The sequence below is a fragment of the Pezoporus occidentalis genome, unplaced genomic scaffold (genome assembly GCF_034315485.1).
Source record: "Pezoporus occidentalis ecotype Australia unplaced genomic scaffold, CSIRO_AGI_Poc_V1 ctg63, whole genome shotgun sequence".
Lineage (NCBI taxonomy): Eukaryota > Metazoa > Chordata > Aves > Psittaciformes > Psittacidae > Pezoporus > Pezoporus occidentalis.
The window spans coordinates 3704222-3717555 of NW_026915977.1; the positions used below are offsets into that span (position 1 = coordinate 3704222).

Genomic DNA, 13334 nt, shown 5'->3' on the forward strand with positions numbered 1-13334 from the left:
CAGTGCCTTCCTGAACCACCACGTAGCCCGAGGAGCACAAAAACAAAAGCCGTGCTCAAAGTCGGGTCAAATACTCTCACCTCTATTTGAACAGTGGGGGGGTTTCACCTTTTCATCTGGATGTTCTGGGACAGACAGAACAATGCCTGACATTTCAAAGCCTGGTCTGCAGATCCCCAAATCGAAGCCAAGTCAGGGGAGGCGGGGGGGGAGGTAGGAGGGGAGTTTTCCATGGATTTAATAGGCACAGCAAGGCCAGGGTCCTTCTCCTGAGCCCCTGATGGGGCAGGCACAGCGATGCCATGGCAGGGCTCACCTCCTTCAGCAGGCGCTGGGTTTTGGAGACAGGATCACTCGAGGGCTGTCAAGATGTAGGAAAATGGATTTGAAACACCCTGAGCTTCATCCCAAAGCTGCAGTCGTCCCTGCTGCCAGACCTGCTGAGCACCAGCAACCTGGACCTCTGCAAACCAGCTTCCTGCTAGTCTAAACACACCTTTTGAGCTCTTTTCAAGCCATCCTTGGTATTCACCCCTCCCCTCCACAAATATAAGTCCTTTGGCCTCCAAGGTCCTGCCAGAGCTCGAGCTGCAGCATTTCAAAGAGACAAGGCACAGCTGCCTCTGCTGGGTTTGCTAAAAGCAGGGAGTGACATTGCCTAATCCTAGATGAGATGTATCTTTCTAGAGCAATGGCACAAACACACCCGACCACCTGATGCACTCCCTAGGAAAGGGTTTCATCTTTGTTAGCTGGATGGGAGATAAAGATGCTGTGGAAGAAGAGGGGAGTGTTATCCAGGAATGAGGAATGGGCTACCCCTTCCTACTCGGCTCTAATTGATGAGGAGCAGCTCCTGGCAAAGATGCCCTTCCTATGAGTTACAGACTTACCAACAGATTTATACACAGTCTGGGTAGCACACACCAACACAGACATATCTGGTGAGTAATTTACAGCAGGGAGCAGCCAGAACACATCAACAAGCCCCGCAAATGAATTTCTGTTCTTTAAGTGTTGCTGGTTTCATCATGAATGGCTTATTAGAGAAGTCAGTGGCGTTTCTCAGCACACACAAAGTAGTTCATTACAAGTGATTTATTAAACTGCTCTAACTTGTCAGCAGCCACTTGAAACATTCACTTTCCTTTTCTTCCTTCAGGTTTGCTAATGTCTTTATAAATAGCTGAATAAATAGATCTCCAGCACTTATATCTGACTATCACATAGCAGAAACTCAGTATCAGCACAGATTAGGAATGAGGCGAGACTGAGCCCTCCCCATTTACAACTAGCCCCATCTGTTAAGGTAAAGTTGGATGGGAGTGTGCTTCCAAATAAAATATCTATTTTTTGCCTTCTCACAGGAGTGCCAGACTTGACAGTTCCTAATTTCTCCCAGGTACAGCCTTTTCTGTGGGTGGTGGATCCCCAGGTGACTGCTGCTACTGCAGGACTCCCCTCCTGCATCCTTTCAGCCAAGATGTTCACAGACAGAGCCTTCTGACTTCATAATCCGCTATACTAATAGTGTTCAGATGCTTCCAGCTCAGCTCCTGCTAGATGAATCTCTTTCCAGGACAGGAGCCCCTTCTGTCATTAGTTTAACCAGTCTCAGCTCATCAGCCTTAATTTATTCACTGTGGAATCACTGCTTTAGTGGTTTGTTCCAAGTTAAAATTCTTCCTGCTCCCTCCTGGAAGGTTTTCCCTTGACAAAATGGCCCGAGCAGTACTTCTGCTGGTGTCAGCATGCAGAGACACACCATGGCAGCTCGGAATCGTGTACCTTGCTCGAGTCAAGAGGTACATGATGGTCAAGAGGGTTTCTCCCCACATTGAGAAACCTCTAAGGAAAATGCACTAATATCACCTCTCCACACAAGCCTTTTGTTCCCAGCTCGCAAATAACAAGGGCGAGGCGGGTGCTTACCCTGCCGAGCAGCCCAGAAGTGCTCTCCCTGCCACGGGCCACGGCTCCTTGTAGGTGCTGCGGAGCCCATCCATCCATCCATCCATCCATTCATCTTCCTGTCTGGGTAATTGAGCTCAGAGCTTCCAACCATATGCTCTGGTTGTGCCTCTCTCCTCTCGCTCTGGCTCTTGCTGAAGTCCAGGGAGATTCCCTGAAGAAGCCACTTTTAATTTGTAATCTGATTAAGCCATTAGAGGCGAATAGAGGAGTAAGCAACACAAATTGCCGATCGTTTCCATCAGCAAATCCCTCCAATTAATCCCGAGATTAACCCTGATTACACGCAGTAATGGTGATCAATGCACCCTAATGGGGTAAATCCGCCCACTCCACTTTCTTCCACATCCCAGAACGATCAATTTTAAGTCAGCGTGATTTATCCAGCAGGATCGAGCGAGGCCAGCGGTAGAGATGGGGCACTGCCTGCATGTCCAGAAACAATCAGGGGAGCATTAGCTCACTAAGCTAACAGCCTCCCTTGGGGGAAAGAAAGGCAAACTCGGGGAAAGAACTGGTTACAGTGAAACAAAGAGCAGGGGAATGCAGAGGGCAGCAGGAACGCGAGGTTTCATCCGCCTTCTGCTTGAATCCTCCCTGCTCTGAAAAGCTCCTGTGAGGTGATCAGACCAAACAGCTCGGAGCAAGGCTGCACTTCTCAGGGATTCCTCTGTCAAAGAGAGGAAGTCAGGCTGCCGAAGAGCTGAAAAGGAAAAAAAGCCTCCCTACTTTGTGATCCGAGCCTCTGTTCTTCCCTTTGCTGCTAAAATCAGAAGTTACCCCAGGACCATCCATTTCCGAGGATCCCCAAGCACTTTGCAAGCTTCAGAGCCGGGCTTAGTTTTCACTTAGTTCTGTGTTATTTATAGAGTAGCTGATATCCAAACACTTGCTTCAAAGGGGATTTTGCCTTTGTACGGACTAAGTAAGAACTAAGTCAGAAGCTCAAGGTTTGACCTTTGGTATACAGAAATCAATTCATCCTGCACTGAAATGCAGCCATCTCCAGGGTGAAATGCAGCAGCAGTTTAACTGTGCATGGCAATAAAGCAGGTTGATTTATAGACCCTTCTCCTCCAGTGCTGCTTTCTCTACTTCAAGTTTAAAAGGAGAGAAGAGAAAAACTGCTGGAGGATGTGTTAAGCTCCTGCATCTCGCTGCATCCCACGGGGTAGCAGCTCCGGGCAGCTGAGGCTGGGACAGGAGAAATCACACGAGCGATGGCTTATGGGGTCCCACATTGCCACAGCAGTGTGTTGTGCAGGTTGCTGTGCTGTGGGAAGGACCACCTTTAGGACTCTGAATTCCTCATGCTTTGACCCAGACTCTGACCAGGAATTTTCCAGGGGCCTCCTTACCAATATTCCCCCAGCAGCTCGCTCTGCATCATGACACCTCTTCTCCCATGGCAGAGCTGTGCTCTAACCCCCGTGTTGCTTCATCCCCAGAATTGGTTCTATTCTGGCAGCAAGGTGAGCCCTTCAAGGGCTGCATTTGGTCAAATTCTCTGGGGGCCTGTGAGGCTCAAAGGTTTTAAAGGATCATAAGCCATCATTAACACTCAAAGTTACTTAAGCCCACGGTTCGAACCCTGCCTTGGACCCCTAGAAGGTTGATAGGGCACCGTGGTCTGGCAGGAGCAATAATACCTTCCTGACCTTCACCAGCGGATGGGGGGGAGCAACGCAAGGGGACACCAGAGACACAGGAAAGCTGCCACAGCCCCTGCTCAGCTCTTCCCATTGGGAATTAGGGAAAGGGTGGAAGCTGCTCTAAAGCCGGCTGTACACCCAAAGCTGTCCTCTCAAGACCTAGCCACGCAAAAACTGAGCTACATTTTTCATGGATCAAAGGGATTTTGCCAGCCTGTTGCACCCACGTCCCAAAATAAAGGAGGTGCTGGAAACTCAGTCCTGGCACAAGTGTGTGTGAACCTGCCTAACCCACAGGACTGTGCTGAGGACACGGTGCCCATCCCCTCTGCCTCTGCTCCCATTGCAGAACCCACACCTTGCTTGAAAAGCAGCACAAGTCCTGCCTTTCATTTCCCTCCACAAGGAAAATAAGGTCTGGCTCCTCTCAGAAACCCAGTGGGGATGCCTGCACCCAGGCTGGGACTCAGGAAAAGTGTCTGTTTTGTTGAGCAGCTCCCTCTGCTCATTCCTTGCTCCAGGAACACTGTCAGAGAGGAGAAAAAAGCACAGCGAGAGGCTGCCTTAGTATCAATCAGTGGTACAGTCCCCCTGGGAGGAAAGGTTTAGGACCCCTGCAGAAGCAGCGGTCAATAAACATGGCACATGCTTTATCTCCTGTCAAGGCTGCCTTCTCCTGTCGGCAGACCTGACACTGGCCCCAGGATAGAAGAGGAGGCAGGAGCGCATCAGTGACGAAACATCCCACCTTACTTTGGGGTTGAAACTAGGTGATCTTTAAGGTCCCTTCCAACCTATGATTTTAGTGGGAGTTAAATTGGAAGCAGGTCCTACCGCCAGTGTGGCAATAAGTTGTGGTTTAAGCCCAGTGCTGAACCCAGGACATAACAGTAGATGCCATGAGAAGGAATGGCGCCTTCCTGTGCATGACAGGAAAGCAGCAAAGCAGACCTATGAGCTGGTGCAGCACAAGGGTTCCTGGGAGAAGGACCATCTCACACCACCCAGGCCCAGCTTCAGACCAGCCAGTTTTAGGGTCTTAAGTGATGCCAAGGGATTTTCTTGTCATTTTTCTCATATTCAGCTGAAAAGTCCGGGCACCTCAGCATTGCCTATGAAGAACATAGGGAAGATAGCAGCTCTGTTGCTGAATAATTCAGTATAATATATGGGAACCATGATACATCAGCCCAGGGTTGGTGTCCTGCTCAGACATGCTCCATATTCTGCATAACCTACATGGACCTCTGAATTTTGAATTATCTGGCAGTACGCAGGCTGATTGCCCTGGTTCCAGGGGAAGGGCCCTGAAGCTCCTTGCCTAGAGGGACCTTCCAGCTAAAGAGTGAGCAGACCTCAATGAAGAGCCCAGCCACAGAGCTGTCACTCCCTGGGACACTGATGTTTCTCCAGAGTCCTGTCTCCGCAGCCATCAGGCTGGGTTTGCATTTTGAGCCCTGTACCAAGCATACTGATGCCTGCAGTGCTCTCTGCAGCAGTGCTACAACATCTGCCACCCAGGGCATGGACTAGACCCCAAGCACATGTAGGTACATGCTGCACATTCCAGGGGATATGTTTTCCACCCCTACCTGTTGCTTATGAGGTGTTTTGAAGTGCATCTGTTTCAGGGTGATGCACGGGGGCCTGATCCTCAGCCACCCCATCTTCCCTCTGACTCCTGCAGCCTCACCAAGGGGCTGATGGTCTCCTTTGATGTAAAGATGAATAAAGCCTCAGCCGCAAGAAGCCCTGTGGATTTATGAACTCCTCCTCTATGATGTCTTTCCAATAGTATCCCCCAGAAGAGCATTTGCTCTCTCCTTCCTGCCTGGCTCCACCAAACCAAGCATTCCTTTCTCCTCCTCCATCCCAGGCCCCTCTCCACTGGCCTGGGGCGCAATGCTGTTCACCCAGAGCACATGGTATGAACTGAAAGGTCTGCTCTGCAAACTGGGCCACTTGTCAGCTCACTTTATATATTCCAGCAGGTTTGACATCTCCTCGCTGTCAGCCCCACAGAAGGTAACACAGGCTCACTTGACAGCAGAGATGAAATACTGCAATTCAATCTACTCCCACCCCAAATCATGCCAGGTCTGCAATTCTATAGAGGTTTCCGTAGACTTGAAAAGAAAGGGACAAATAACTGTGATGGAAACCATTCACTGGAGACTTCCAGGGGAAATTATACACCCGCAAGGGGAAAAAGGATCATTAAGAGGTGACAGGAGAAAACATTTGCATTGCAAGTCAAACCAGCTGGAGGCTAGGAGGGAAGCACTGTGGTCACTGACCTCCCCAGTCCAATTCAATCAACTCCAACAATTGGTAAACCCTCGAAGACAGGCCCTTTACTTATTTGACCCAGATCCCCCAAACACAAAAGTCAACTTCTGCCTATAAACAGAAGTGGAGTGTTGCAAAGGTCCGCTAAAGTTCACCTCCTGCATTAAAACCAAGTAAAGGAAAAACCCACGTGCCCGTTTCCTTTTTAGCAGTCACCTACCACCTCAACTTCTGAGAGCCACAACTGCACAGGGAGATTGCTTTGCTTGGCAAACAAACAGATTAAAGTGAGTTCACTAGGAACATCTCTATTTAGTTTCCGGGCTGAGAGTGCTGATAATGCAATGGCACAGTTAGCTTTTTCAGTGCTTGAAACAAAGCAGAAAGAGATGAAGGAGAAATAAACATGAAGGAGAATTTATCCCTGATCTGAGCATCACATGAAAAATTCTTGTCTCTAAGTGCAACCCAGGCTGGGAGACAGCAGGTAGGTTGATCCTGCAGCACTACAGCAGAAAGGGTGGGCAGGGAGAGAAGAGCCAAGGCCAGCTCCAACAGCCAGTGCTGCCCACATCCAGAGAGGGGGAACACACTCCCCCCAGGGAAAGAAAAACCTCACACCCCACCCCTCATGTTTCTGCCAGAGCATTAGCACAGACTTCACCAAAACCCTTGAGGGGAGCTCTGAGGAATAGGAGTGATGAAAGAAGGGCTGAGAAGGGACATCTTCCAGCCAGCTGGAGCCTGGGCTCCTCATCAGCCCTCGGGAGCAACCAGCCTCACCACATCCATGCACAGGATGCACTCAGAAGCTTTTCCTAACATTTGTATGGTAGCTTGAGCCAGAAGCACTCAATTTGCAGCTCTGCCTTCCAGTTCCAGACTTTGGCTATTAAACAAAGAATGGAAGTTTGCAAAGCTGCCTCCAGTCCATCCTCAGATAGCCACACACAGAGCTGGGCAGGAGCATTAGCAGTCTCCACACAGCCGGGCCTGCCTGAAAGAGACAGTTCTCCCCAGTGGGCAAATAACAGGAGAGGGAGGGAGTAATATACTCAAGTGACATTTGCACCCAGGTGCAATGATGTGTCACTCATCACAGCTAGACCAAATAGCATCTCTGGGGCACCAAAATTACACAGCCAAGTAAATCCTACAAAATCCATCTGCCCTTTTCAATATTTGGAGATAATTAACTTCTCCAAGCTGAGATATTACAAAAGAAAGCTGTTAGTGAATCTGTTCTGCCACAGGTCTGGCTGGATGTGCAGCTTGCCAGCACTGGGGACACTGAAAGGGCAAGGAAAACATTTCATATTTCTGTACATTCCCAGCTCCCTTATAAGAAGACTACAGAGGTGCACACCCAATACAGTGAGTCAGAAGAAGGAAAGACCAAGGGCAAACTTACCAGGACAAACGTGTCTACCGCTCCATCCACATCACCTGAACCACAGTCAACCCCAGAGCCATATCCAGGTCCTGCTCATCCACCAAGAAAACTGGCTGCAGCGTAACTAGAAATATCAGGATAGACATACACCCCCCCCCCCCCCCTTACCAAAACCAGACAGAGCTTCTTCAAACAAAGCCCCTCATCTGAAAGGAGAGGAGCTCACACCAAGCCTCATGCAACACCTCACCTACAACCAAACCAGCCACCATCTCCCTCCCTGCAATAAATACACAGCCTGCAGCTGGCCCAGCCCTCCCACCAGCAAACCCCAGTTGGGCCAGTTGATTGCAGCATTCCTTAGCCAGAGGGAGGCAATTAGCACCTTCCTTTCCACCATGGCCCCACAGCTATGTACCCACCAGGGTGATAGATGCTAGGAAAAGCAAACAGGAGCATGATTCTGCTCTCCTCTCAGACCTGCTGCTCCACACTCACCCTGTTCATCTGAAAAGGCAGGAGATGCTGGAAGGTGTGATGTGCCCATTGCTGGCACTGCCCTCCAGGTGTGCTACACTCCCCTGTGAAGCTGAGAAGATGTGAAGGGCTTATCTTTAAATTAAACAGCAGGCCACTGGCCCACAAACAGGACAGGAGAGAAAACACATGCCCAGAGTGACTGAGGGAGAGACACCCAGACTGAGCAAGCAAATGAGGGACGATGAGATGTGCAGAGCCCTGGGTAAAACTGAGGAACCTCTCCAGACAGAGGCTTACACACACCTCTGCTGAGTGTATTGCATCGCTTTAGACAGACTTCTCACCCTGCGGCATGAGGGATGTGAATCACACAGAGGTACAACTCTGGGGCTTTGTGGAGAGCTAAAGTGCTTTGCCATCATGCAGACCCTGCACCCTGGGAAATCACAGGACTGTGGGCTCAGGGTAAGGTCCAGTGAAGTTTGAGTACTCCCTGCTAATTGCTGCAGATGTGCAAAGACTGGAGATCCCCAGAGCTGGAACAAGGCAGATGCCTCCTGCACCAGTGACCCTTCGCAGAGCTGGTGCTGCCTGTGCTGCCTCCACGGGTCACAGGGGCAGTAAATATTTGCACAGGGCCGGACAAGGAGAAAGCAAACAGGGTTTCCTTATTTATGGGCCTTGGCAGCAGGCTCCTTGGGTAGCTCCACAGCATTTCCGTCATCCCTGAGCTGCAGCTGGGGCTAAGCCCCCACCATGCACCCCGTCTGCTTCACGGGGTGCTGCCACTGGAGGGGAGAGATGGGTGGGAAGCAAAGAACCAGGATAGGGATGTGAGGCCAAAGGCAGGAAGGACAGGGAGTGAGTGAGAGTGACAGAGAGAGGGAGAGTGTGAGAGTCTGAGTTTGCAGGAGCAAGTAAAGTGACATTGCATGGGTGTTTTGGAAGCTGTGTTTATTTTACCTGCAGACTAGCAGTAGGGAAGATGGATACATCTGCTAGGCTGGCTTCCTAGCAGTCCCAGGGGCTCTTTCCTGCAGTAAGTCAGCATGGTGAAGCCCCCAGAAGGGTTAAATGGTGTTACCGAGCTCTTCGTTCAGCAAAGGGAGAGTCCAGGCTCAGAGAGGCTTCCAAGGTCAGCAAGACAGCCTGAACCCTTGCTGCATGGCCACGTGTGTGCCTGCCAGGACATAGGCACACACATGCACACATGAGTACGTGTGAGAGGAACCTCTTGCACAGACAGGTTCACTCCCTGCAACTGCTGCTGCAGGGACCCAACAGGGAATAGGAGCCCGGGAGGAAGCAGGAGCTGTGGGAGTGCTCCCAGGGTCTCTGAGTGGGAGGTCTGCATCTCCTGCCAGAGGAGTGCCTGGAGCACAGTCCTGCCCAGAGCCTGCTCCAGAGACACAAACCATGAACATACCTTGAAGCAGCTGGGTGTCCCGAGCGTGCCTCATCTGCTTCCCATCATCCACCAGAGAGACGGATGGCAGGAGGCAGAGGGGAAGGAGCTTGGGGATCACTGACCCCTCTTGGTGCTGAGTGTCTGGGTTTAGGAAGGATTCAGACTTATTACAAACCTCCAGAGCTGTTGATTTCTTGGATTTCTGTCATGTCACAAGAAGCTTTCTCTGGGCTGAAAAGGGCAAGGGTATGTGTCTTATTCCATAAACTCCCCTGAGGCAAAGGTAAGCCCACGAGGCCAGGGGTTAAAAAGACCCAAACAAGGCTGGAAATACTATGAAGGAAAAGGGAAGGAAGGATTATGTGAATGACGGGATCCTGGTGGCTCTTCAGGAGGGGTCAATATGGTTTGGTGGGGATGGACAATGTTTGCTATCGTGCTGGTGTTCAGCATGAGGAATTGTGCTGGAACAAGTTCCATCCCTGAATTTGCTAATAGCTCAGAGGGATAATCCCCCTGAGCCAAGCCTGGTGCTGCCTGTTGGTTCCTGCAGCCTGGCTGACTGCTTTACTTACAAACCCTGACCAACATAGGCACTGGTCAGTCTGTTTTTCACTCCAGCAGCACGAGCAAGAGACTTTCTCCTAACAGGGATTGATGGCATCTGGATGAAGCTTTAGGATTCCCCTCCCAGGTAAATCATGGTGCAAATCACTTCTCTTTCAGGCGGTCATCTCACCAGCCAGCAAATGAACGACTGGGTTTGTGGGAGATCAGACCAACCAGAACCATGCTGCACTGGTGGAAAGGGAAAGCTAAAGCCATGTCCACACTGCTATGAACACTTTTCTCTCCATTGGATTTGTGCATCTGTGAGGTCCCCACAGACTGCATGGGGACCACAGGTGGGTCTTCCAGGACGGGCCTCCTACCCAAAGCAGTCTAAGAAGCACATGTAGTGGTCTGTGCTGGTGCATGAATGCCCAAACCACTCTGCCTCTTGTCCTTCTGAACCTGCCTGAGCGGTTCATCACCCAGAAGTAGCTCCCAACGACTGGGAGCTTCTGGACAAAGGGCTCAGGGTATTTGTCATGAGGATGGAGGCTGGTGTTTCCCTCAGTGCTGAGATAGCATCCCTGAAAAACAGCTGGAGTGGAGCAGAGTGTAAGCAGGTTTGAGGCTGGGAAAGGTTCATTTACAGAACCTCAAAACCAGCAGCCCTGGCTGGGTCTGACTCTTGCCTTGCTCCTTCTGCCGTAATTCATCCTGCAGCAAAGTGAGACTAAACGGTTACCATATGGATTCGATAGCATGCTGCACCTGCTTTCCACCCTCGGCAACCACATGTGGTACAGCGTGATGGAGAGGCAGGGCTGTGTGCAAGCGTGCGTGTACAAATCAATCACAACACCAGCTCGGGGGTGGCTGGTGCTCCACACCAGCTCCCCAAGGCTGGGCCAGCCAGGGCTGCTGGGGCAATGCTTCTCCTACGTGGAGCCGCTGGACCTGGCGAGGTCCTTGGTGGTTTGATGTCCCAAGGAACAAACCATAAGCTGTGCAGAAGTACCCAAAGGGACACTGCCAATTCCTGCTCCCCGTTGCCACTGGGAGCAATGCAGCAGCCTGGCTGAGGTGTTCCATGAGGACAGGGACTGTGCCTGAGGAGGGAATCCTGTCCGGCTGGGGGACCTGAACCCCCTCTGCCACTGGCAGTGAGAGAGCCAAGTGCCCCACACTCATCAAGGGAAGAGGAAAGGAACTTGGGAGCCATTTTTCTCTAGCAATCTGTATGTTTTCTTACAGAGAACATAAATAAGGAAATAAACTGTCACTGGCCTATAGAAACCATCTGACTGAAGCTCCAGGAATCTCTGGGATGAGTTTACAGAGCTCTGTGTAAACACAGTAAATGGGGCACAGACTGGGGTTGAGGTTGCTCCCGGCTGGGGAGAAGTTATGGCTCCCACCTCCACGCTGGTTAGGGATGCCACTGTCCTGAGTGCATCTCCCTGGCAGAGAACAGATGCTGGTGGGTGTTTTTCTTGCAGAAATAATGAGCCAAACTGATCTGCCTAATGCTGAAGAAAAGCCAACACGCATTTTCTCTCCTGCTGCAAGTGCATGGCACTGACAAAGATGGAGCAACCAGTAAGGGCAAGGGTGGGAAAGCAGCAGACCCCAGGCGCCCTCAGCCCCAGCACTGGGAACCCCTCTGCTAGCACGACCCTCCGACTGCTCACCAGGATCCCTGTACCATGCCTGCCATTGCTGGGCAGGCTTTTCCTTATACTGCCATGCCCTGGAAGGTGCAGCAAGTGATGGCACGGGGTAGGTGCTGCTAGGAAGGACTCAGGCTTAGCTGTGTCCCGCAGCTGCAGCCAGCCCTGTCAATGCAGCACCTTCAGCACTCTTGACAAGGAACATTCCAGGGACCTGGGGGCTCCAGCCCACCCCAGCAGCTGGTACTGGTTTTACAAACCAACCTGAGGTCAGGAGGGGCTACTGGTCCTCAATGTCCCAAGACCCAGGCATCTGCTGCTCGTGCAGGGGTGAAGCCGTGGATACTTCTACTCTGCAACCTGAGGGGAAGCCCTGTGGAATCTCCTATCACCCGTTTCCACTTTGTCCCTCTCTGAACACTAAAATGTCTATGTCAAAAGTAGACGTTAAAATTTAAGGAAAGCTAAATAGAAATTAAACTTGTGTATTTTGAGAGGAAATGAGTCCCGTAAGGTGATCATGCTGCTATGCACAGATGATTGATGTCAGTTTATTTATCTGCTACTGCTAAATGCTTGCAAAGGAGAGAAGAAAGGAGCACAGCCAAACTCTGGTAGTTTCGGCAGTGTCCAAGGCGAGAGCTGGGCAGCCTGTGACCAGCCTGTGCAGCACAAACCTTCTGGAAGCAGAGCTTTTGGACTTTCACAGCACAGATCCCCGCTTTTCTCTGTCCCAGCTGGCTCATGCTTCATCAGCTCCAAAACCACAAGTGAGCATATGGCTGAGGAGAGCCTGCGTGGTGCAGAGGCTGTTGCTTGTTCTCAAGTATCTTTCCATTACCCTTTCCCTTTCCTTCCCTTAGGGCAGTGATTATTTCTCAGCCCATGCCCCTCAGATGGGTTGCACCCCACTCTTCTCTGGCTGGGTCCTTATACAGGTAATATCTTGCTGTCCCCTGCCAGGATGTCTTGGAAGCTGCTTTTGCTGCCTCTGTTCCCCTTCCCTATGAGGCTGTTTTGTTGGCCTGGCTACTATTTGCATAATGGTACCCATAATCACTTGAGGAGGAAATCATTTCCTTTCACTGGAACTGGAGACCTTTTCATTGCATTTATTTGTACATATACATTCCCAAAAGCTGTGCAGTGACAGATGCTGGAAGCGACCGCCTCCGTGCAGTGCAATCAGACACCCTCCGCCCGGCCCTGCCGCTTCCTTTTAACAGCCTGGTTTTTTATCCTGCAGAAAACAAGGATTGCTGATTGAACGGTGGTGCCTTTGCAAACGCTGCTCATTGGGTCCCAGCCATCTGTTAATGCGTTCAAGGTTATCCAGGGGCTGACTCACGCTTGCTTCTCTCATTCTCTCTCTCTTCAAACCCTGCTCTTCCTCATTTTACACTTCCTTGGAAAGAGATCAGTGACATGGTATGTTTGACACCCTAGGAAGTGTTAGTCATTGCTTACCCGTTGCTGAGTGACAGTGTCCTCCTGCTGTGGCTGCGTTGGGCACACGTGTCCTGGGGATGCCATCCATCCGTCTGTCTGTCTGCTCATCCATCCGTCCATCCATCCACTCTAGGAAACCTGGGCGGCTGGAGCTCCAATCCTGCCTCTGCACCTCATCTCAGGGAGAAGAAGCTCTTACACGTCACCATCCTCTTCCAAATTCCTTGCTTCAGGATCCTTATTTTGCAGGTAAATAAATATGTGTATGCAAATAAAGCAAAAAAAGGGGGAATAGAGGGAGAGAGGAAAAAGAGAGATAAGGTGTGAAAAGAGCTGTCCCAGCAAGGTGTAATGGCAAAGCTACTCCTCAGACGTGCTGACCAGTGCAGAAAAGGTGCCTAAGCAGTTTGTTCAACATGCAGCCGACCTGTGCTTATGGGTGAGGATCTGTCTAGCAACTCTGCTTGGACCAG

At 50.8% G+C, this 13334-nt stretch overlaps 1 long non-coding RNA gene across 1 annotated transcript in view; it reads right to left on the minus strand.

Annotated features, from left to right (window-relative positions):
• Positions 1–7424, minus strand: part of LOC134174738 (uncharacterized) — a 37669-nt gene extending 30245 nt beyond the window's left edge. The window contains exon 1 of the long non-coding RNA XR_009968760.1: positions 7324–7424. This is a non-coding gene — a long non-coding RNA (uncharacterized LOC134174738). The remainder of the gene's footprint in view (positions 1–7323) is intronic.
• Between the last annotated feature and the right edge of the window lie 5910 nt (positions 7425–13334).